At 39.1% G+C, this 26,836-nt stretch overlaps 1 long non-coding RNA gene across 1 annotated transcript; it reads left to right on the forward strand.

Annotated features, from left to right (window-relative positions):
• Positions 1-3,460: 3,460 nt before the first annotated feature.
• Positions 3,461-11,979, forward strand: LOC108582178. Its single transcript, XR_001895377.3, has 2 exons — positions 3,461-3,686; positions 11,468-11,979. It is a non-coding gene; the product is annotated as an uncharacterized LOC108582178 (long non-coding RNA).
• Positions 11,980-26,836: the final 14,857 nt, after the last annotated feature.

The following is a 26,836-nucleotide window of genomic DNA, read 5'->3' on the forward strand; positions in this document are numbered from 1 at the left end:
ATGTATGTGTTTATTTATGGGTTCTCTATTCTATTCCATTTGTCTATGTGTGTTTTTATGCCAGTACCATGCAGTTTTGACTACTATAACTTTGTAATATACAGCCATATGCCACATAACAATGTTTCAGTCAATGACAGACCACATATATGATGGTGGACCTACGATTGAAATGGAGCTGAAAAATTCCTATCACCTAGTGATGTTATAGCTGTTAACGTCATAGCACAACACGTTTCTTATGTGTTTATGCTGATAAACAAATCTACTGTGCTGCCTGCCCTATAAGAGTCTAGAGTACATATGATTATGTAAATACTTGATAATGACCGTTAACTGGTTTATGTATTTACTATAGTATACTTTTTACTGCTATTGTAGAATGTACTCCTAATTTATACAAGTTAACTAAAAGATTCAGGCAGGTCCTTCAGGAGGCATTCCAGAAGAAAACAATGTTATCACAGATGACAGCTCCATGTATGTTACTGCTTCTGAAGATCTTACAGAGAGACAAGATGTGGAAGTGGAAGACAATGATATTGATCCTGTGTGGCTGACTGCCACTGCTACTGCTTGAGACCGTCATTACAGCAGTTACTGTTACTGCTTGAGAGCTTCATTAGGAGACTGAAGGATGAACACAGAAATGGTAACAAAAAACAAAAGAAACCGTTTTAAGGAAAGGGTCAGGGGAAGAAGAGCTCCCCATTTCTAGTGAACAAAGGCAGCCCCTGAGCTTCTACAGCCCTTTGTATTTATATTAGGTAACAAGAGCAGGGAGAAGGAGGTAATGATTGTCAGCTGCTTAATTGATCACAGGTTCATATTGTTCCTGACAAGCTTCAATTATACCTAATCATAAGAAACATTTGTGTCTGGATAGTGACTGCCCTCAGCAGTCCTTCTGGGTGGCATGCAGTTTGTCAGTTTGCCAATATTCTGCATTTATGAGAAAGTTTGCTGCTTTCTCATATAGCCTCCAGTGGTATACTGAGTTGATCATGACCCTCAATTCTTTCGGCCTCTTATATCTTTGTTTTTAAATTAATTGAGCAAGGCAATTGTAGGTTGTGCAACCCTCAGTTGCAGGTTGGTGATCCAGCTTCATTTTTCTTAGCCCTTATTCAAAATGGAGTCGCTCTGGTTTGAATGCTCCTTACATATTTCCCTCTTCCCTTTTTACAAGGGGATCCTTAATCCTAAGGGTTGCGGAAGGATGAAGGTCCATCTTCTGCAACTTCTTCATGCTTAATAGGGGTGATGACATTCCTGCCTAACTATTGGTCTCTTGTATTCAGTGTAGAGAGCTCAGTCAGAAAGCATTGGTCCATTAAGCATCAATTATACCCCTGAGTTCCAGCAAAAGGTGAAACCCTGGCGCTCCAGCAGTTTCTCAGCTTCTTGTGTGGTTTTCTTGATCTGTCGCCATATTATGGGGGTTGATGTCAGTGTGACTTCGGTCAGTCCTCATTCCATCTTCGCATTCAGATTCAACTGGCTCATGGCTTGTATTGGGGGAGCCAGGCCTGTCGTTGAAATCCATGGGTCCCTCCAGTCTCCCATTCCATGGTCGCACACATCTTGAGGGCACCCACATGGCTTGTTCATCTCCTGCAGAAGCAGAAGCATACCCTCATCCCCACATTAGTAAATCTACCAAAACAGAAGCCAGAGTTTTTGTGGCTGTAGCTGCGAGGCATGCCACTGCCGAAGCATCTGCTCTACAAGCTGCAACTCAGCCTCTGCCTCTTTGGTTAACTGCTGCAGGGTAAAACTTTCCACTGATAACAAGAAACAGGCTCTTTCTGATTAACAGAAGGCACAGAGAAAGCAAATCAAGGTTTATCCTTGTAAACAATCCTCAAAGATCTATTACACCACGAAAGACCAGTCTCTTGCTCCCGTTTCCATATGCCCACAAAATTTTATTCTATCTACAACACTGGGTTTATCAGATGCTATGGGTTGTGATAGATGAATTTCCCATGTAGTTGTACTTCCAAATCCCCGATTCCCTCATTTCTCCTTTCATAGAGAAGGGTGCAGTTTACAGGAAATAAGCAACAGTTGAGCAACATATTCTCCTGGTTCAAAAACCCAAAGACATTACACCACTACCTGAATTTCTCCTTCACAATCAAAATCAACTCATGGGTCTACAGTAATGCCCTGTAAGTTAAGATGACTTTTACCCAAAATTAATCCCATGTATCCTGTTAGCAAAAGGTCCCCAAATACCAATGGGAATCTTAGTGAGTTTGTTCCTTTCAATTAACGTAATTTGCTCTCTAGGCGAGCTAATCCTGCATTTCCAGGTGTTCCTGGAGAGAGGGAATCAATGTGCGCCTCTGGAAGCTCAACCCTGAGACAGACTTGTGGCCTGGATGGGGAATGCCCTCATAGTTTGAGGTGACCAGGTTCAGGCCCCCTTCTTGTTTCCCAATGTTGCCGGGGGTGCCGTTCTGATGGAATTTTGAGTGGCATTGATTAGCCCAGTGATTTCCTTTACTACAACGAGGGCAAAGTCCTGGCATTTTTTCTCTTGAGGGGGAACTGGATTATAAAATCCCTTCTGCCCAGAGGTCTGGCAGCGTTCTTTTCCGAAACATCCAATTTTTCTACACTTATAACACTTTCCTACTTTAGGACTTGACCCTTGGCTTTAGATCTGTCAGCTACCGAATTAGCCATTGCCCAAGCCAACACTGCAGAGCAATGACGCTTAGTTCCCACATCCTGACGAGCTCTAAGAAAACCTCCTAAGTCCTCTGCACATCTCACAGATGCCAGTGCACGTTTACAATCCACGAAAGCTAAAGTTAGCCTTTTTGTAGCCACAGAAGGAGACGGTACAAGCCAATTTTCATCCTCCCTCTCCTGGTTCACCACTTTCGATAGGTGCTGTAGGTGGGGCAAAAAATTTTCTCAAACCCTGAAGTAACAAAAAGATGGTATGTACCAAACTCCCAACAAAAAAGAGAAAAAACATAACCAAATTCTTCCCCATGTTACCCTGATTCAAAAACTTCCCATTCTTTGTACCTCTAGGGCACTGACCAGTATTTTTTAGAGCACTGGCCTTATGTTGCTTCCAGCAGACTTGTAATAGGGTTTCTCATTCATCTGGTTGGTTTTACTTTTTTTCTGTTCCAGCAGACCTTCCTTGTTCAAGTCCCTATAGGACCATATCTGTCCCTGTTTGTCCCTGAAAGTTTCTGCTAGCTTCTACTTTTGTACCTCTTTAGGGCACTGACCTTATATTTCTAGTCTTTGCTAGTCTTTATCTATCCCTATCTGTCCCTATGGTACCTGTTAGTTCCTGCAAGTCCCCGTCTTCCGCTACTATCTCATCTCTACTTACTTTTCTCTACTTATCTCTACTTAATTTACTTATTTCTACTTATCTCTATTTGTCCCTGTGGGCCTCTTCAGGCCCCTTCAGGTCTCTAGGTCTCTTTTTGTCCCTGATACTCCCTTCAAGTCCCTGTTCAGGCACCATTTGTGGCTGACTGCCACCGCTACTACTTGAGATCATCATTACAGCAGTTACTACTTTCACTACTTGAGACAGTTATTACAGCAGTTACTACTGTTACTGCTTGAAACAGTCTTTACAGCAGTCACTACTGTTACTGCTTGAGACCATCATTATGAGAATGAATGAAGGGACAAACGTAGAAAAGGTAACAAAAAAACAAAAAGGATTTTGTTTCTTTGAGGAAAAGAGCCAGAGGAAGAAGAGAGCTCCCACTTCTAGTGGGCAAAGACAGCCCACGAGCTTCTACAGCCCTTCATATTTATTGGGTAACAAGAGCAGGGAGGAGGTAACCATTGGTCAGCTGCTTAATTGATCACAGGTTCATATTGTTACTGACAGGCTTCAGTTATGCCTAATCATAAGAAACATTTGCACCTGGATAGTGACTGCCCTCAGCAGTCCTTCTGGGTGGCATGCACAGTTTGTCAGTTTGCCAACATTCTGCATTTATGAGAAACAGTTTGCTGCTTACTCATATAGCCTCCAGTGGTATACTGAGTTGATCACGACCTTCATTCTTTCAGCCTCCAACAATCCTGACCCTGTGTAGGTCTAGGCTAATGTTTGTGTTTGTGTCTTCATTTTTTAACAAAAATGTTTTAAAAGTAAAAAATGAAAAAAAAATGAAGATGGTTTTAGATTGAGAATATACAGAAAGGAAGGATTGTTAGACAGTTATACAATGCATTGATGTTTTAAGGTAAGTGTTATTACAAGAGTCAAAACATTAAAACAAACCAGTGCTGCGAGTGCCCAGCAAACTGACGAAGGGAAGAGGAGCTGGAGAGCCCTTCTGTGCCACAGCTTTAAATCTACTGCATGAACAAACCAGCAATTCTAAGAGGACCCACAGACCCTCTGAAGGAAGCAGACTGCTCCTGTGGTACCCAGGAGACATCCCAAATACTGGGAGTGCCCCAGCTGCAAACGAGGGAAAGGGAGACCCTCCTCTCTGGAACACACACCCCTACTAAAGCAGCCGAAGCTGGGAGGCAGAAACCCTTGGGCAAGTTTTCAAGCCCATCTTGCCCTCCACCTGCAAACAGACTCAGGGCTGTTTGGAATGGGAGTGAGACCAGCCCTTCAGTTTGCATGGGACCTGGGTGAGGCCTGTGACTGCTGGCTTTCCCCTGCTTCCCTGACAACCTGCATGACTCAGCAGAGACAGCCATAATCCTCCTAGGTACACAATTCCAGTGACATGGGAATCTCACCCCCATTTCCCATAGCAGCCATAGCAAGACCCACCCAAGGAGAGTCTGAGCTCAGACACACCTAGACCCACCTGCACCTGATGGTTCCTCCCTAACCACCCTAGTAGGGGAAGACAAAGGAATACAAACTTAGGAGTTCAGCACCCCACCTGTTGGGGTGGCCAGACCCAACACCAGGCTATGGGGGCTACAAAGTCTGGTGGAGTCAAAGAAATGAGACTAGACAAGTTAAGAATGCATAAAGTGGGTCCAGGGGGCCAACACTAGTATGGAAGCTGCAAAGGCCCCGAGCCCTGGAAGTACACTATTTATTGGTGATCAAACAAAGACGCAGGTAGTGAAGATGTAGGGGTTGAAAGGCAGTGGCACATCAAGCATATGATCTATAGCTGTGACAGTTTAGCATTCCCATTGAAGCATATGGAACATGTTCTGCTGCTTGAGATAATGGGGAACACGTTCTTCTAGTTTAAGATACAACTGATCCATGAGTCTGGGAGTGCTAAAAGCAAGAAGCCAGCAAGCCTAGACACATTCCAGAGGCCACGAGGGCTTTTATGCCCTGAGCTCTGGATTCCATCCAAGCCACAAGGGGTTTTATGCCCTGGGCTTAGATTGTGGTATGGCAGGACAACCTTACACCCTTTAGCACAAAGACCACGAGCGGTTTTAGACCTGGACACAAGACGTGTTCCAAGACTCTTTTACATTATGTCAGACATGCAAGCCCTGCCTCAGCTTTTCCCAACGCAGCCCACCACCAGTCCCTTGCCACACTACTACAGCTGATGCTTTCTGGAAAGTGCCACCTTCTGGCAGGAGGCCAACCAGCACAAAATAGAGCATTAAACCACCAACACTAAGGACCCTCATGGAGTCCATTGCACTCTCCACCACCTCCATTGGAAGAGGCGCTGGTATCCACGGCTGAGAGGCCCATAGACAGTTCACATCACAGGACTGTGCAGACAACACGCAGTACCAGGCTGGAGCTGGGCAGACTCACTGAGTAGCTAGACCCAGAAGAGAGACAACAATCACTGCAGTTTGGCTCACAGGAAGCCACATCCACAGGAAAAGGGGGAGTGTACTATATCAAGAGAACACCTATGGGACAAAAAAAAAACTGAACAGCCTTCAACCCTAGACCTTCCCTCTGACAGAGCCTACCCAAATGAGAAGAAACCAGAAACAAACCCTGGTAATATGACAAAACAAGGCTCATGAACACCCCACAACAATCACACTAGTTCACCAGCAATGGATCCAAACCAAGAAGAAATCCCTGATTTACCGGAAAAAGAATTCAAGAGGTTAGTTATTAAGCTAATCAGGGAGAGACTAGAGAAAAGTGAAGCCCAATCCAAAGAAATACAGAAAATGATACTAGAAGTGAAGGGAGAAATATTCAAGGAAATAGATAGCTTAAAGAAAAAGCAATTGGTGGCTTATGTCTGTAATCCCAGCATTTTGGGAGGTTGAGGGGGGCGGATCACCTGAGGTCAGGAGCTCAAAACCAGCCTGGCCAACATGGTGAAATCCCATCTCTACTAAAAATACAAAAATTAGCCAGGTGTGGTGGTGCACACCTGTGGTCCCAGCTACTCAGGAGGCTGAGGCAGGAGAATTGCTTGAACCTGGGAGGTGGAGGTTGCAGTGAGGTGAGATCACACCATTGCATCCCAGCCTGGGCAACAAGGGAGACTCCATCAAAAAAAAAACCAGAAAGAAGAAAAATAATAAAAAATTCAGGAAACTCTGGTCATACACTTTTAGAAATGCGAAATGCTCTGGAAATGCTCAGCAATAGAATTAAACAAATAGAAGAAAGAAATTCAGAACTCAAAGACAAGACCTTTGACTTAACCCAATCCGACAAAGAAAAAAGAATAAGAAAATATGAACAAATCCTCCAAGAAGTCTGAGATTATGTTAAATGACCAAATCTAAGGGTAGTTGGTGTTCCTGAGGAAGAAGACAATTCTGAAAGCTTGGAAAATGTATTTGGGGGAATAATTGAGGAAAACTTCCCCCACCTTGCTAGAGACCTAGACATGCAAGTACAAGAAACACAAAGAACAGCTGGGAAATTCATCACAAAAAGATCTTCGCCTAGGCACATTGTCACCAGGTTATCCAAAGTTAAGACGAAGGAAAGAATCTTAAGAGCTGTGAGACAGAAGCAGCAGGTAACCTATAAGGGAAAACCTATCAGATTAATGCAGATTTATCAGCAGAAACCCTACAAGCTAGAAGGGGTTGGGGCCCTATCTTCAGCCTCCTCAAGCAAAACAATTATTAGCCAAGAATTTTGTATCCAGTGAAACTAAGCATCATATATAAAGGAAAGACAGAGTCATTTTCAGACAAACAAATGCTGAGATAATTTGCCATTACCAAGGCACCCCTACAAAAACTGCTAAAAGGAGCTCTAAATCTTTAAACAAATCCTGGAAATACATCAAAACAGAACTTCTTTAAAGCATAAATCACACAGGACCTATACAACAAATATACAAGTTAAAAAGCAAAAACAAAAAACCAAAACAAAGTACACAGGAAACAAAGACCATGATGACTGCAACGATACCTCACGTCTCAATACTAACATTGAATGTAAATGGCCTAGATGCTTCACTGAAAAGATACAGAACCACAGAATGGATAAGAACTCAGCAACCATCTGCTGCCTTCAGGAGACTCACCTAACACATAAGGACTCACATAAACTTAAAGTAAAGGGGTGGAAAAAGGCATTTCATGCAAATGGACACCAAAAGTGAGCAGAGGTAGCTATTCTTACATCAGACAAAACAAACTTTAAAGCAACAGTGGTTAAAAGAGACAAAGAAGGAGGTTATCTAATGGTAAAAGGCCTTGTCCAATAGGAAAATATCACAATCTTAAACATATATACACCTGACACTGGAGCTCCCAAATTTGTAAAACAATTACCAATAGACCTAAGAAATGAGGTAGATGGCAACACAGTAATAGTGGGGGACTTCAGTACTCCACTGACAGCATTAGACAAGTCATCAAGACCGAAAGTCAACAAAGAAACAATGGATTTAAACTGTACCTTGGAACAAATGGACCATAACAGATATATACAGAACATTTCATCCAACGACCACAGAATACACATTCTATTCAACAGCACATGGAACTTTCTCCAAGATAGACCATATGATAAACCATAAAATGATCCTCAATAAATTTAAGAGAACTAAAATTGTATCAAGCACTTTCTCAGACCACAGTGGAATAAAACTGGAAGTCAACTCAAAAAGGCACCTTCAAAACCAGGCAAATACATGGAAATTAAATAACCTCCTCTGGAAGGAGCATTGGGTCAAAAACAAAATCAGAATGGAAATTTAAAAATTCTTCAAAGTGAACGACAATAATGACACAACCTATGAAAACTTCTGGGATATAGCTAAGGCGGTGCTAAGAGGAAAGGTCATAGCCCTAAACGCCTACATCAAAAAGTCTGAAAGAGCACAAACAGACTATCTAAGGTCACACATCAAGAAACTAGAGAAACAAGAACGAACCAAACCCAAACCCAGCAGAATAAACGAAATAGCCAAGATCAGAGCAGAACTATATGAAATTGAAACAAAAAAATACAAAAGGTAAATGAAACAAAAAGCTGGTTCTTTGAAAAGATAAATAAAATTGATAGACTATTCGCAAGATTAACCAAGAAAAGAGAAAATCCAAATAACCTCACTAAGAAACAAAACAGGAGATATTACAACTGACACCACTGAAATACAAAAGACCATTCAAGGCTACTGTGAACACCTTTACACACATAAACTAAAAAACCTAGAAGAGATGCATAAATTCTCAGGAAAATACAACCCTCCTAGCTTAAATCAGGAAGAATTAGATGCCCTGAACAGACCAATAACAGGCAGCGAGACTGAAATGATAATTTAAAAATTACCAACAAAAAAAGTCCATAACTGGATAGATTCACAGCAGAATTCTACCAGGCTTTGAAAGAATTGGTACCAATCCTTTTAACACTATTCCACAAGATAGAGAAAGAAGGAACCCCCCAATTCCTTTTATGAAGACAGCATCACCCTAATACCAAAACCAGGAGAGGACACAACCAAAAAAGAAAATTACAGACTGATATCCTTGATGAACATAGATTCTAAAATCCTTAACAAAGTACTAGCTAACCAAATCCAACAACATATCAAAAAGATAATTCACCACAATCAAGTGAGTTTCATACCAGGGATGCAGGGATGGTTTAACATATGCAAGTCAATAAATGTGATACAGCACACAGAATTCAAAACAAAAATTACATGATCATCTCAATAGATGCAGAAAAAGCATCTGACAAAATCCAGCATCCTTTATGATTAAAACCCTCAACAAAATCAGCATACAAGGGACATACCTTAATGTAATAAAAGCCATCTATGAGAAATCCACAGCCAACATACTGAATGGCTAGGACTTCTCCAATGTTGAAAAGAAGCAAAGTACCCTTATCTTGTTCCTGATCTTAGAGGGAAACTTTTCAGCTTTTCATTGTTGAGTATGATGTTAACTGTAGCCTTGTCATATACGGCTTTTATTATGTTAAGGTACGGTCTTTCTATGCCTAATTTGTTGAGGAGTTTTATCATGAAAGGGTGTTGAATTTTGTCCAGTTATTTTTCTGCATCTGTTGAAATTATCACATGATTTTTATTCTTCATTCTGTTAATGTGGTGTATCACATTTATTGATTTGTGTGTGTTAAACCATCCTTGTACCCTAGGGATAAATCCTGGTTAATTATGGTGTATGATCTTTTTAATGTGCTGTTGAATTTGGTTTGCTTGTATTTTGTTAAGGATTTTTGCATCTATTTTCATCAGGGTTATTGGTTGTAATTTTCTTGATGTGTCATCATCTGGCTTTGGTAAGAGGGTAATGCTGGCTTCATAAAATGAGTTTGGAAGTGTTCCTTCCTCTTCATTCTTTTTTGGAAGAGTTTGAGAAGGATTGGCATTAGGTTCTTTAAATGTTTGGTAAAATTCATCTGTGAAGACATCTATCCCAGGCTTTTCTTTGTTAGGAGGTTACTTTTAATATTTTTTTTTTTTTTTTTTTTTTTTGAGACAGAAGTTCACTCTTGTCTCCCAGGCTGGAGAGCAATGGCGCAGTCACTGCCCACTGCAACCTCTGTCTCCCGGGTTCAACCGATTCTCATGCTTCAGCCTCCCAAGTAGCTGGGATTACAGGACCCTGCCACTAAGCCTGATAAATTTTTGTATTTTTAGTAGAGATGGGGTTTCAAATGTTGTCCAGGCTGGTCTCGGACTCCTGACCTCAGATGATCCACCCCCCTCGGCCTCCCAGAATGCTGGGATTACAGATGTGAGCCATCACACCTGGCCTTTATTATATACTTACTTGCTGCTGGTCTGTTAAGATTTTCTATTTCATCATGATTCAGTCTTGGTTGGTTGTATGTTTCTAGGAATGTATCCATTACTACTAGGTTATTCAATTCGTTGGCATATAACTGTTCATAGTAGATTCTTATGATCCTTTATATTTCTTTAATATCAGTTGTAATGTCTTCTCTTTATTTATAATTTTATTTATTGAATCCTCTCTTTCTGGGTTCATCTAGCTAAAGATTTGTCACTTTTTTAAAGTTCTTGGTTTGGTTGATCTCTTCCATTGTCTTTCTAGTCTCTGTTTCATTTATTGCTGCTTGAATCTTTATTTCCTTCTGTCTGAAGCACAGAGAATGTAAATAACTTGCCCAAGGGCACACAGTTTGTAAGCACTTGCTAGGTTGCTATGGTCTGAATGTTTGTGTCGTCCAAAAATTCATACATTGAAACCTGATCACCAATGAGACAGAATTCAGAATTAGGAGACAGGGCCTTTGGGGATGATTACATTATGAGGGCATAGTCCTCATTAATGGGATTAGTGTCCCTATGAAAGGCCCCTGAGAGCTGTCTTTTCCCTTTTACCATGTGAGAACACAGCAAAAAGATGGCCATTCATAAATTATAAAGCAGTCCCTCACCAGACACCAAATCTGCCAGCACCTCGGTCTTGGACATACTGGCCTTCCAGAACTGTGAGAGATTAAAATTATGTTGTTTATAAGCTATTCAGCCTATGGCACTTTTCATATCAGGCTGAAAAGACTAAGAGGTAGAGCCAGAATGATTATTTTTTTTCCTGTCTAGCTGGTGAGTAGATTGGCCCCATAGGAGTGTTGGGCCCTGTTCCCTCTAATTCTCTTAGATGTTTTTTTCCCCCAGCCTTAGGTAGTTTCCTTAAATGCATCTGCTGCTTGATCCTCAAGGAGACCCTCTACAGATCTCTGGGATTCTCTCTCTCTGCAGCTCTCTCCTCTGTGGTGCTCTGTCCAGTGAACCCTAGCTGCCTTGGCCTTTCCATACTCTCAGCTCTGTCTCCTCATTTCAGGAACTCCATCATGCTCCACCTTAGTTCTCTGTCCCTGCATTACAGCCTAGAAACTCTCAGGGCAGTAAACTGGCAATTTCAGGGCTCATTTGTTTCTCATTTCTTAAGCAATGCTATTCTTCGTTGCCTGATATCTAGTATCTTAAAAGCTATTTTAAAATGTATTTTGGTTGTGTTAGTTGTTGCTGTTGTTTCAGGCAGGAAGGTAAATCTCAATCCTTTATTCCATCTTGTCCAACAGCAGAAGTCGGAGCTCACACTCTAAGCACTTATCTATACTACCTTCTACAGTGTGTAAAAAAGTGCATATGTCTTTCAAGAAATATGTGGCCATCCTTATTGCATTATGTGGAACCGTGTTCCTGTGTTATGGAGTTGCAAGCAGAGGCTGAAGGAGAAGTTTTCATAAAGACCTCTGTGGATTACAGAGGTAGAAGCAATTGGCTTCAGGGCCAGGCGATGACAAAATGAAACACACAGTGAGAAGAGGCAGTCTCCCCATTTCTTCACAGAAGACAGTCTGGCTGCAATGCAGTGAAGAATGAAAGGCATGCTGTGCCATTTAAAAAGTTTTTGGCGTATTTTTATCAGAGATATAGATGTATATCATTTAAAAATACAAATAATATGCTTATTAAGAGAGCAAAGAAAAGCAGTGCCAATCTCCTGATGCTGCTCTGCAGAGCAACTACGCTTTACAATTCTAGCTGCATATTCTGCCATTTACTTCTATTAAAAGCAACAAACACAAAATGATTATGCTTGCTGTGGTGTTTGCATATCTTTGCACTTTTTCACTTTAGATTCCTGGGATTAGGAGTCTGGGCCGGGAATAATGCTCTTACAGAAAGCTGGCGATGTGGTTCTCTTAGCAACAGCAGAACACAGCATCGTTCACTAGCACAAATCGGGGCACACCCATATGTCTCCGGAATTATCCAAGGGAGATTTTGCGTGGGACTGAGGGGAAAAGGAACAATTAATCTGTGACATCTGAGCTATTAATATTGATGTGTTGTCACTCATAACCACAGACTGGTGGGACCCAGGGAAATTTGGGTTATAAATGCAATTTATGTGCTAAAATAGGACAGGAGCACAGAGAGGATATTGACTGTCAAAGGAAGTCAATAAAGCTTCAAGGCTCAAGATAAAATTGGAGGGAGAAAAGGGAGTTCACAGGGTCCAGGGATAGAACTAAAATGTGAAGAGAATTGCCTGTGCAATGGCTGACAGAAATGAAAGAGCAGCATGTTCTGCAATGTGAGACTGGTACTAGAAAACTCAAGTGGAGAATCGGTTTCTAAATGAGGCTCACAAATGATTGATTTGTATTTGTTGGAATCCTTTGAGACCCAGAATGAGTTTCTCCACGGGGAAATTTAATTTGCTTCAGCCAGCCCTCTGAGGACACTTCGAATCCAAGATCACTGTAATTGAAATTCTCATTCCAAGGTTTCTAAGATGGCAAGAATTTGGCCATCTTAGAATTTATAAGGGCTGGCTTTCAGTTTAAATTCCTGTCAGTGATTTCCTCCCTGTGCTTAACACTAATATTTGAGTTTATTAATTTATTTACTTTTGTACCCCCTGGGACCAGGGGCATTCTTTATATATTCTGCATATATAATTTGTCAGTTGTATGTATTGCATATATATTCTCCCCAATTATAGCTTGAATTTTCTTTGTCTCAATGACATCTTTTGGTGTATGTCTTTTGTTAGACTTATTCTTAGGTATTTGATTTTTATGCTATTTAAAATTATATGATTCTTAATTTTAATGTAGTGAAATTATCAATCTTTTATATTAATTTGGTGCTCTTTTGATCCTATTTAAGAAATCACTGCATGCCCCAGTCAAAGACATTCTATATCATCTTCTAAAAAGTTTGTCTTATTTTTGCCTATGTCAACAATCTATCTGAAATTGATTTTTATGAACAGTGTGAGGTAAGGCTCAAGATTAATCCCTTCATTACTATCTAATCAACTCAACACCATGTACTGAAAAAAATGCGTATTATTCACAGTGCCATATTTGTCAAAAATTCAAGTGTTCATATATATAAGGTCTGTTTCTGAACTCTAATCTATCGAATTGCTTTCTCTAGATGTTCTTGTACCAACACTACATTGACTTTATTCCGGAAGCTTTATGAAAAGACTTGATATTCAGTAGAATAAGCCCTTTAACCTTGCTACTCTCTTTAAAGATCCTCTTGGCTCTTCTGGCCCTTTGCATTTCCATTTTATAATCACATTGTCAATTTTCACAAAAAAACCACACTTCAGGCATTTCGATTGCGATTGTCTTGCATCTACAAATTGATATATGGAGTATCTGAAAAGAGGCTAACTAGTGACTTACAGAAGAGGACTTTTTTATCACCTAATTTCTGAAGCTGTCTCAGCAGTGAATAATGTGTCAATTCAGATGAGAGTCAAACATCCTCATACAGCGTGTACATTCTGAGAATTTTATCCTTAGACCTCACTGTTACTGGTTCTTTAACCTTATTCCTTCCAAATCCCTGACAATATGGCCAAAGCATTAGCCCTTGCCCATGAATCTAAGTTGGTCTATATATACCTGGCCACCCCACCCCTCTTTCTGGGCAAATCAACAGCTAAATGTACTGTTTATACTGGCCTCTTTTGTCCGTGTCATTCAGGGTCATCCTGAGTAAAGCTATAATGCCATAGCCACTCAATTCTGGCTGATGGCAGCTTATTGTACAGAAGAATCTTCACAGAATAATATTTGCATAATATTTGTACAGAATATAATTGTACAGAACAATGTGTAAACTAATCCCAAATATTTTCTTCCCCCATCAACTGTGATAGGGATGAGATGAAAGAGAGGTGACAGTTCATCAGGAGTAGTTGCCACTTCCAGCCGCTCAAACTAAACACTGGAAGCACATTCTCTGGAATGTTTACCCTTATCAATAAATTCCTATCTGGTTTAGTGCTCTTATAATTCATTCCCAGATTTCTGCTTATGTAAATTGGCAAAATATTGTAATCCTTTTGGTATACAAGGTATCTCTTTCTTAGGTTAATACATCCCCTTAGAGAAGGAGTTTGTAATCAAACAGCTTAGCAACTTAGCCTTAAACCATGTTCTAAAACTTTTATTTCTTTCCCCTTCTTCCTCCCCACTCCCCCTTCCTCCTTAGGTTTCAAGATACAGCTCTGAGATAAACTTGACAACCTCGGAATGTTTTCTTTCCTTCACTCCCTTCCCTTTCCCACTGTATGTTTCCATGCCCTATGCACATTTATTTACCCAGATGCCTGTTAAGCACATCTCATACTTACTTCCCTGGTCATATATTTCCTTAAAAGCTTCAGAGGTCAGATCCTGATAGGGACCAGACACCTACAGAATTCTCTCTCCAACAAAAGATTACTTCAAGTCCAGAACCCACTCCCAGCTTGAGACTGACTACAAGAGTGACTGCAATTAATTTAAAACCTGGTAGGACCCACAACGGTGCCAGCCCCTTCACCAGATGGAACAATAATTCAAGATGAGCCATTGGAGCAGATCACACAGCCTAGTACCTCCTCCTAGGCACAGCCCCTCTCAACCTCTTCTGTATTTCTAACCCTCTCTTTAAAACCCCCTGTATTCCCTCCACAAATTGAAGAGTGGAATTTTTTTCACCTGATCAAATAATAAAGTGACACAAGTAATAAAGTCTCGCTCTCTTTTTATCACACCTCATTATGATTTTGGCTTCTCTCTACAAGTGGTGTACAGCCAGACCCTTTTGCCGGTTACCAAACTATGGCTCATGAGCAAATCCATTTTTATAAATAAAATTTTCTCAGAATACAGCCATGCCCATTTGTGCACATATTGCTTATACCAGCTTTTGCAATACAGCAGTGTTGAGTAGTTATGACAGAGACTATATGGATTGGAAACATAAAATATTTACAGTGTGTTCCTTTAGGAAAAAATGTGCCAACTTTTGCCCTAGTTGTAGGTCAAGAAGCTATGAGAGATGTTCAGGGTGTGTTTGAGAACATTCAAAGATGCTCCAAGTGAGAACATTACAGGGTCTGCAACACGGGAGCTAATCTCAGATGGGAAGGATAAGCTACTTCTGCCAGAAAGGAGGACTTTGGAAGTTCAAGTCTCTAAGTTTCGTTGGAATCCACACAAATGCCATCATCTCAACCTTCAGATTGTTCTCTTCTTCAATGTATGCCCTAATTTTTACATAAGAGACTTGACAAGGATGTGAACACTGTTTATGCTCTAATTATGTAATCCTCAGCATCTCATTTTAAATCTGTTTGTTTTGGACATGTCAACCCCTCAGAGTACAAGAGATAACAGACTTCCCTCATGGGATGCTGAAGGAAACCAGAAGTTCTCTAGTTCTCTAAAGGTACTTTGAATCAAGATTTTAAACCCCTGAGCTTATCATGTTTCTTCTACGAGATCTCCAGCATAGTCCAAAGCAAGTAGCCCACGCTTACAGTTAGTGTCATCCTCTTTTCCACCTTAAAGTACTTCTGTGTCAACTACAGGTAAGAATTTTTAAGTGATTGTTTTTCACCGAATGCCATGGATTACTAGTATTCTGTTACCTACTAGTGTTGAAGTCATCACTGATTACCTATGTAACCAGGCAATACAACTAATTATAGTTTCCTTTAGGATCTCTTTCCTGAAACCAATACTGATATCAGTCTTTATTAGTTAGGGTTCAGACAGGAAATCAGAAACCACTGTAGATATTTGGTCAGAAGAGATTTTATATATGTATTTAGATGCTTTTAAAACTGCTAGAAGACCTAGAGGGAGTGAAAATCAGGGAGGACAGCTATGAGTTTCTAGAAGATGAAGGACGTAGAAATCACAGTAAGCTTCCAAAGATATCAGCTATCTATGGTATGGAAGTAGGCAGTTTCAGAAGCTTGTCTGGGAGCTGCTGCAAACTTCCTATCTGTCTTCTGTCCACAAGTCTACCTGCCACTGCTAGTACATAATGACTTCCACATCTCTTCTATTCCTCAAATATCATACAAGTGATATTTCTTGAATATCATACAAGTGCCTTTCATCGGTAGATTCTAAACTAAACCTCTCCCCTCCCCTACCCCAGGAGGGGATTCTTTGCAACATAATGCATACGCTTCTAAATTTTGGAGGAAAAATAATGACTCCTCCATAAATAAAGGGAAACCTCAGAGGCCCTGATTTGTTGAAGAATCTGCCCAGTAGTGGAGACACTGCAATATTCGGGTGGCCACTTGTCTACCACTATAGATGACTGTTTATCAGTCCAGGGGCCTGGAAACTCCCAGTTCCATTGACCAAGAGGGGCTTAAGCAAGGCAGTTGTAAGACAACACAAAGGAAGGGGCTAGCAACTGGCTATTAGAAAAATAACACTTCTAATTTTAGGGCAGAAAAAGGCAAGACCAATATTCCCCTAAGGGGAGGGCTATAACCCACAACCCTAGGGGGAATGTCAACACCAAATATCCCAGAGCATCTGAGGAGGAGACAAAATACCAATGCTGAAAACTCAGAGTGCTCAAGTTTCAGCCAATGAAGATCCTCTCACCAAATGCTAGAAACTCTGGTGCACTCAGGGGGCAGGTAACAGTGAAACTAAGACCAAGTAGGGGACCTCTCGCAAGCAAGTATCCTACCTTAAACAATTACACCCACACAAAATTAACAGAAAGTTAAAAGCAAACATAAGACTGCACATATTTTAGAACTGAAAATGAAATGACTGATGTAACAATAGAATGGAGAAGATAGAGGACGAGGGGAAGAGGTGACAAGGACATGCTTTGGGGCACTGAAACAATGAGAGACTTCTAATTATCACCTAGGCAAAGGCTTTTATTTTATTCCCTAGTTCTCCCAATACCACAGGGGTGGAGGCAGAAGGAACAGTCCCATCCACCAGAGCAGAAATGGCACCAACTGATCTCCCACATGGGACCCAGGGGAAGATCCCTCCAAGATCCCTCGGCATGGGTGGGCTCAGCTGCTGAGGTCAAAGGGGCCTGCATGGGGGCTGCTAACTCATCAGTCTGCCATTGGAGCAGCAACTATCAGAAGAGGCAGTGGCACTATGGCCACCCCACCAGTGGGCTCAGCTTCCACAGTGGGAGGCACCTGCACGGGGCTGGTAACTAACTCTTCTGCCAGCTGGAGCAGTGGGGCCCACACAAACCAGTGGCACAATGGCCACTTGCCCATCTGATTGGCTCCGCTGCATTCCAGGAAAAATGATTGCTCTGAAAAGAGCCTTTGGCTAGTGTTAGAGGATGGGTGTTACAGTTCACCACCTCTCAGCTCATCATTCTGCCAACTACTGTTCCACCAACTGCAGCCTGCTGACTGCCATCCCACCAATTACTGTCCTGCCAATCACTGTCCCGCCAATCACTGTCCCACTAATCGCAGGCTGCCACTAGCTGATTGCTGACTGCTGCCTCGCTGACTGCTGTTTGCTGACTGCCACCTTGCAGACTGCTGCTCACTTAAGTATTAAGTATAAATGCACCCAACAGTGGAGCACCCAATATATAAAGCAAATATTATTAGAGCTCAAGAGAGAGATACACTCTAATACAATAACAGCTGCAGACTTTGACACCTCACTTTCACCACTGGACAGATCTTCTAGACAGAAAATCAACAAAAAAATTGAACTTAACCTGTATTATAGGCCAAATAGATCTCATGGATATTTGCAGAGAATTTCATTGATAGTCGAAGAATTCACATTCTTTTCCTCAGCACATGGATCATTTTCAAGGGTAGACAATATGTTAGGTCAAGAAACAAGTCTTAAAAGATTCAAATAATTGAAATAATATCAAGCATTTTCTCTGACCATGATAGAATACAACTAGAAATCAATAAGAGGAATTTTGGAAACTATATAAATACATGGAAATTAAACAGTATGCTCCTGAATGACCAGTGAGTCAATGAGGAAACTAAGAAGAAAATTAACAATGTCTTGAAACAAATGATAATGGAAACACAACATAGCAAAACCTATGGAATACAGCAAAAGCAGTACTAAGAGGGAAGTTTGAACTTCTAAGTGTCTATATCCAAAAAGAAGAAAAACATCAAATTAACAATCTAATGATGCACCTTAAAGAACTAGAAGAGCAAGAGCAAACTAAACCCAAAAATGGTAGAAGAAAAGAAATAATAAAGATCAGAGCAGAAATAAATGAAATTGAAATGAATCAAACAATCCAAAAAAAATCAATGAAATAAAAATTTGTTTTTTTGAAAAGTTAAAATGGACAAATATTTAACCAGACTAAGAAAAAAGAAGATCCAATTAAATAAAGTCAGAGATGAAAAAGAAGACATTACAACTGATACCACAGAAATTCAAACATCATTAGTGTCCAGTATGAGTAACTGTATGGCAATAAATTGGAAAATCTGGAAGAAATAGACAAGTTCCTAGACGCAAACAACCTACCAAGATTGAACTATGAAGAAATTCAAAACCTGAACAGACCAATAGCAAGTAACAAGATCAAAGCCATAATACAAAGTCTTCTAGTAAAAGGAAGCCCAGGACCCAATGGCTTCACTACTAGATTCTACCAAACATTTAAAGAAGAACTAACACCGGTCCTACTGATGCTATTCTGAAAAATGGAAGAGGAGAGAGTACTTCCAAACTCATTCTACAAGGCCAGAATTACCCTGATACCAAAACCAGACACAGACACATTAAAAAAGAAAGAAAGAAAGAAAGAAAGAAAGAAAGAAAGAAAGAAAGAAAGAAAGAAAGAAAGAAAGAAAGAAAGAAAGAAAGAAAGAAAGAAAGAAAGAAGAGAGAAAAAGAACAGAAAACTACTACAAGGCCAATATCCTGAATGAATATTTATGCAAAAATTCTCAACAAAAGATGAACAACCTGAATTCAACAATACATTAAAAGGATCATCCATTATGACCACGTGGGACTTATCCCTGGGATACAAGGATGGTTTAACATACACAAAACAATCAATGTTATATATCATATCAACAGAATAAAGGACAAAAACCATATAATCATTTCAATTGATGTTGAAAAAGCATCTGATAAAATTCAACATCCCTTTGTGATAAAAACCCTTAAAAAACTGGGTGTAGAAGGAATGTACCTCAGCATAATAAAAGTTATATATGACAGACCCATAGTTAGTATCATACTGAATGGGGAAAACCAAAAGCCTTTCCTCTTAGATCTGGAACATAGCAAGGATGATCACTTTCACCACTGTAATTCATCACAGTACTGGAAATCCGATCTAGAGCAATTAGACAAGAGAAAGAAATAAAGGGAATCCAAATTGGAAAGGAAGAAGTCAAATTATTTGCAGATGACATGATCTTACATTTTGAAAAACCTAAAGATTTCACCAAAAAACTGTTAGAATGAGACACAAATTCAGTAGACTTGCAGGATGCAAAATCAGCATACAAAAATCAGTAGCATTTCTATATGCCAACAGTGAACAAACTGAGAAAGAAATTAAAAAGTAGTCCCATTTACAATAGCCACAAATAAAATTAAATATGTAGAAATTAACGTAACCAAAGAAGTGAAAGATCTCTATAATGAATAGTATAAAATACTGATGGAAAAAATCAAAGAGGCCACCAAAAAATGGAAAGATATTTCATGTTCATGGATTGGAAGAATCAATATTATTAAAATGTCCATAGTACTCATCAATCTACAGATTCAATTGTTATCAAAGTATCCATGACATTCCTCATAGAAAAAAGAACCCTTAAATGTATATGGAACCACAAAAGACCCAGAATAGCTAAAGCTATCCTAAGCAAAATGAACAAAACCGGAGGAATCACATTACCTGACTTCAAATTATACTACACAGCTACAGTAACCAACACAGCATGGTACTGGCATAAAAACAGACACACGGACCAATGGAACAGAATACACAACCCAGAAACAAATCCACACACCTAGTGAACTCATTTTCGACAAAGGTGCCAAGAACACACACTGGAGAAAAGACCGTCTCTTCAATAAATGATGCTGGGAAAACTGGATATCCATACGTGGAAGAATGAAATTAGACCCCTATCACTCACCATATAAAAATCAAATCAAAATGGATTAAAGGATTACATCTAAGACCTCCAACTCTGAAACTACTATAAGAAAACATTGGTGAAACTCTCCAGGACGTTGGTCTGGGCAAATATTTCTTCAGTAATACCCCACAAGCACAGGCAACCAAAAGAAAAATGGACAAATGGGATCATAGCAAGTTAACAAGCTTCTGCACAGTAAAGAAAACAAAGTGAAGAGACAACCCACAGAACGGGAGAAAATAATACGTCTATAAGCATTTTATATCAAGAGTACATAAAAAATTATTACAACAAAAAAGGAAAAAACAACCAAATTTTTAAAATAGGCAAATTATTTGAACCAAGATTTCTTTGAAGAAGATAAACAAATGGACGATAAGCACATGAAAAATTGCTTAACATAACAAGTCATAAGAGAAATGCTAAACAAAAGCTCAGTGAGATACCACTTCATACCCACTAAGTAGGCTATAATCAAAAAGTCAAGTACTAACAAGTGTTGACAAGGATGTGGATAAACTGGAACTCTCAAATATCGCTGATGGGAATGTAAAATGATATATTTGCTTTCGAAAATAGTTTGGCAGTTCCTCAAAATGGTAAGCACAGAATTACTATGTTACCCAATAATTCTACTCCTGGAATATATCCAAGAGAACTGAAAATATGTCTCCACACATAAATTTGTTTATGAATATTCATAGCAATATTATTTATAATAGCCAAAAAGCAGAAGCAAACGCAAGTCTATCAGTCGATGACCGTATAAACATAGATATATTCATCCATATAACAGAATATTATTTGGTCATTAACAAGAATAAAGTGTTGATCCATACTACAATATGGGTGAATTCTGAAAACATGATGAATCTAGGCACAAAAGGCCACATATTACATGATTCTAATTACGTGAAATGTCCAGAATAGGAAAATCTACAGAAACAGAATGTAGATAGTGTTTGCCAGGGGCTGCAGGCAGGGAGGTGGAGGCGGGGATTAGAGATGGTTTGCTAATGGGTATGGGGGGTTCTTTTTGAGGTGAAGAAATGTTCTGAAATTAGATAGTGATGATAGTTATACAACTCTCTGAATAAACTGAAAACTGCTGAAGTGTACACTTTAAAAAGGAGAATTTTACAAGTTCTTCATACCTCAATGAAAGATATATGAAAAATTTAAACCATATAGTACATGTGGTACATGTAATAACAGAAATATATCCAAAATACAGAGGTATTACACGAGGTGAATGATAACTCTGTAGGGAGGAAAATCTCAGATAAGATGAGGAGAGGAGGTTATACCTGAGCCAGTTTTTGAATCATAAATTATCAGACACAAGAAGAGAGTGTTTCAGGTATGGAACTATATGTCCAAAGAAACTTACATAATTTGGAATTATTGATATATAATATATATGACAAAGAATTACAGGAGATGGGCTAGACAGATGGGTACAGTTAGGGAACCTGGTCTTCATTTTGTAAACAATGAGAAGCTGTTAAAGACTTAAGGAAAGGAGAGAAGAAAAAAATTGTGTATTAGAAAGGTAATTTTAGAAGCAACATGGGGGACAATTTTTAGAATGGCAAAAGTGCAAGTAGACAAATTAAGACACTATTTAAATAATCTAGGTTAAAGGTCATGAGTACCAAAATGAAGTTTTTACAAGGATGAAGCAGAACAATTAAGGTCTGGAGTTATTGCAGGCATTGTTTCTTTATGTCTTCTATCTAAAGTCAAGAATGACTCCAGGTTTAGGTGTGTTTGCTCGGACTAACAATAAAATCTACCACTCAACTAAGGGACAATAAGCAGGAAGATCAGGTTTGTCAGGTAGGAGCATGAATTCAATTTTGGGCATGTTCTGAAGGGCAGTAGCAGATTAAAACATTTACTTGGTAATTGGATTTATAGACCGGGTGCTGAGAAAAGAAGATATCAGAACTAGATATGAAAATATAGGGAGTATAAACATATATGGAGTCACAGAGACTATGACAACCTCGACATTACAAATCCTATTTAAGGCATTAAATTAAAAAAACAACAACAATAAAACCTCTCTTTTCTGGGCACTGCATTTGGCCCACAGGCAACAGTTGGTGAGTTCCATTAGAGGTGATAGTTAAAAACAAAAAAGTAGATGAAATATTCCAGAAGAGCACCTAGAGTAAAAACTAAAAGATATTTTTAAATAGAAATTTAGGAGGTATGGAAATTTAAGGGTCGAGCTGAGGAAAAGGAAAAGGAAAAAGGTCCAGTGAAGGAGACTTAGAAGGTGAAATTGGAGGTTGAAAGACCAGGAGAGTATGGTTTTACAGAGCGCAAGGCTGAAGACTGTTTAAAAAGTGACATTGTAATCAACAATGCCAAGTGTGGGCAGAAGTCAATTAAGATAAGGTCTGAAAAGTCATCATTAGATTTGACTATGGCGATAGAAGCATGATGAATGACTACAGAGGAAGGGGAGTGGAACAGCAGAAGTGAGATTAGAATGTAATGAGGAATGCCTGAATGGCAAGGAAGAAGAATTAGGGTTAGTGAAGATAACTCATTCGAGGAGAGAGAGAGAGAGAGAGGCAGAGAGGAAAGGAAGGAGTGATATCGGGAATGAGTATATGTACGCTTGTGCATACAAGAAAGAAAATTAGGTAAAGAAAACACTTAAAAGATATTTAGAGCCCCCGTCTGCCACTTTCAGTAATATGGCAAAATATATCCATGCGCAAATCAAATATGAAAAACATGCTTTAAAGCATAACAACTAGAGCATAAAGGAGAGGAAATAATCGGAAGTCAGATTTTTTTCCCCAATTTTTTATTGTGGTAAAATATACATAAATAAAAATGTACCATTTTAACCATTTTAAAGTAGAAGTCAGTGGCATTAAGCATATTTACAACACCGTACAACTGTCACCTCTGCAATTCCGGAGCTGTTTCATCATTCTAAACAGAAACTCTGTACTCATTAAACAATAACCTCCATTCCTCACCCGCTCCTAGCATCTAGTAACCTCTATTTTACTTTTTGTCTCTATGAATTTGCCATTTTAGATACCTTATATAGGTGGGGTCATACAATCATCTGTCCTTTTGTGTTTGGATTATTTCACTTAGCATAGTAATTTTAAGGTTCATCCATGTTGAGTAGCATGTATCAGCATTTTGTTCCTTTTTAAGGCTGAATAATATCTCATTGTATATATACACCCCATTTTCTTTATGTTTACCTGTTGATGGGCCTTTTGGATTGTTCCTACTTTTTGACTATTGTGAATCATGCCGCTGTGAACATTACTGTTCAAGTATGGGTTTGAGTTCTTGCTTTCAATTCTTTCAGGTATATATTAAGGAGTAGAATTGCTGGATCCTTTTGTAATTCTATATTTAGTTTTTTTGAGGAGCCAACAAACTGCAGAGTCTGCACCAGAGGAAATAATTTTTAAAAGCTATTCCCTTAAGAGAAAAGGAACCCTGGAGCTGGCATTTTCCCCTGAGCTGATGATTGCTATTTTAGAGCTTGGGTTTAGTCCATTTATATTTGATGTAATTATTGATATTGTCAGATTGACGTATACCATCTCAGAATTTATTTTTATTTGTCCTGATTTGCAACTTGTTTTTCTGTTTCTCCTTTTCTCCCTCTTTTAAAAAAATATTAATAAAGTATTTTAATAAATATAGCAGGGTTTAAGGTAGTCATTGTTTGAACAAAGGAGAGTGGTTTGCTTTCTAATATAGTAGTTTACATCCAAAATCTTTTTTTAAAAGTTTATTATCTTACCATGAATGATATGAAACACTAATTTGGCCAGTTTTTTCCCATTCGACATATCTTTGTATTATCTTCCCACACTCATACATATTAAAAATGGTATAAAATTTTTGATACATTGAGAAAAAGCAATTGACTGTGTAAACTAAAATATTCACCTTTTCCGAAAAAGGCTTTCATTGAGTTACTCAGACAGTTAGCAACGCGACCTGCAAATACATAAAGCTTCACCAAGAGGCTAAAAGCTCACGTAAATGGCAAAAACAGCTTTAGAATGTAGCAAGGAAGGGGATCAGTGAGATGCTAGTTTTAATACATCACAAACTTGAGCTAAGCTCATCCGGGCTACTGAACTTCTGCGTGTACAGCCACTCCAGGTGCCACAATTCTCCCAACACGATGCTACCTGAAGATGAGTTAAATGAGTTAAGCAGCCTGCTGAGGCCCTTGGGCATATGGAGGTGTCAGTCCACCTGCAGCCCTCAAACCACTGTGGCCACTTTGCCCCAACCCCCTGCTCATCACTCGTTGATATGCTCATCACCCTGCCGCCAGAGTAGGCTTCTCACCTTCTTTTAAATGAATTGAGTTGTGTGGGGTTTTTAAAAATAATTTTATTTTGCTTTCTCTAGCTATACCGGTAAAATTAGTTCTTATTGTCGTCCTAAAGATTACAATCTACATCTTCAACTTACCATAGTCTGTCTTAAAACAGCTTTATACTACTTTGTGAACAATATGAGAATCTTACAACAGTATGGTTCTGTTTACCCCCTACCCCCACATATTTTGTGTTTTTGTTGTGTATTTTACTTCCACAGATGTTACAAACCCCACAATAATATAACTTATATTATATAAACATATTATTTCTGCTATAAGTAGTTTATAAACTCTTGAAGAAATTTAGATATATGTATGTTTTTGTCTCTTAAACATAATGAAACTTTCTTTTTGGATTTATTCCTTGTGTCCTTCCTTCAGTTCTGAGCTTCCATCTGGTATTATTTCTCTTCAGCCTGAACAACCCTTTTAACATTTCTTATGGTGCAGATCTTTTGGAGATAAAATAGCTCCACTTTCATTCATCTGAAAATGTCTTTATTTTGTCTTTGCTTTTGAAGGATGTATTTTACTGTATATAGAATTCTAGGCTGACATTCTTTCTGAAAGCATTTAAAAGTGGTCTTTCCGTTGTCTTCTGGCTTGTATTACTTCTGATGAGAAGACAGCAATAATTCTTATTGTTTTTTCTCTGTATGTAATATTTAATGGTTGCTGTTAAGATTTTCTCTTTACGTTGGTTTTCAGCAGGTTGGATCTGATGTTCTTAAGTGGGTTATGTAGGGATTGTGCAGTTAACTTGCCTGAAGTTTGTTGACAGTTTTTTAAAACTATTTTGGAAAATCTAAATTCTCTCTCCAATAATTTCTTTCGCCCCATTTTCTCTTCTTTCCTCTGCTACTCTAATGACATATATGAGTCCCATAGAGCTCAGATATTTTGTTGTATTTTCTGCTTTCTACTTTTGTATTTCAGTTTTTATGATTTTTATCAAGTTTACAGAAACTTTCCTCCTGTGTCTAGGCTGCTACTGATACCATTGAATGAATTTTTTATTTATGATAGATATTTTTTATTTTTAGCACTTCTATTTGGTCCATGTTTATAGTTGTCATATCTGCTGATATTCCTCATATGTTCTTGAATGTTTTCTAGCTTTTCCATCTTAATACATTTTCATGGTTTTTTTTAATCCTTGCCTGATAATTACAACATCTGATCTACCTCAAGGTCTGCTTCTTTCCTGTCATAATCATGGGTTCAATTTTCTTGCATTTTTGTGTGTCTCATCTTTGTTATTGTTGTTGTTGTTTGTTTGTTTTGCTTTGAAACAAGGTCTTACCTTTCAGCCAGGCTGGAGTGCAAGTGGCATGATCATGACTCATGGCAGCCTCAACCTTTCAAGTTTAAGTGATCCTCCTACTTGAGGATCAAGTGAGTCACCTGTCTGGGAACACAAGCTTGCACCACCATGCCAAACTAATGTTTTTTTTTGTAGAGGCAGGGTCTCGTTGTGTTGTCCAGGCTGGTCTCAAACTCCTGGGCTCAAGTGATTCACCTCAGGCTTCTCACAGTTTTGATTGTATATTGTGCTCAGACCTTTCCCAAATTGACATTGGTCCAGTGAGGCTGGGAGCAGTGCAGAAAGAGGAGAAAAATCTCTCTAAGGCACTCTGAGCTTTCATTAAATGCAAGGCAGCAATTGCCAAAGGTTGGAGGCACAGAAGTAGAGCTAAGAGAAGTCCCTTCAAGGCTCTATAAGCCATTTTCCAGAGCAAAGCAGTGATTCTCCAAAGACTGGAGGCAGGCTAGTAGGGCATAGAGAGATGGTATACAGACATACCTCGTTTTATTGTGCTTTGTAGTACATAAAAGAACAAAAGAGACTGAAGTAAACGATATTTTCCCCAGAAAATTACTCAGCCCTTCTTCTGTCAGAATTCTAAGAATCTCTAGCTCTGCAAAAGCACCAAGTAAGTACAGGTAAGACATCAGAAATTTCCTTGCTAAGTTATAGCACAGACAATTTTTCTGAACCATGAGAGATTTCTCTCTGCTTCACAGTCTGGATTCCAGTTCTTTAGTCACTGAGAATTTCTTTGTTCTTCAGTTCCATCTCATTCCTTA

The sequence above is a fragment of the Papio anubis genome, chromosome 12, assembly GCF_008728515.1.
Source record: "Papio anubis isolate 15944 chromosome 12, Panubis1.0, whole genome shotgun sequence".
In the NCBI taxonomy this organism is placed as follows: Eukaryota; Metazoa; Chordata; class Mammalia; order Primates; family Cercopithecidae; genus Papio; species Papio anubis.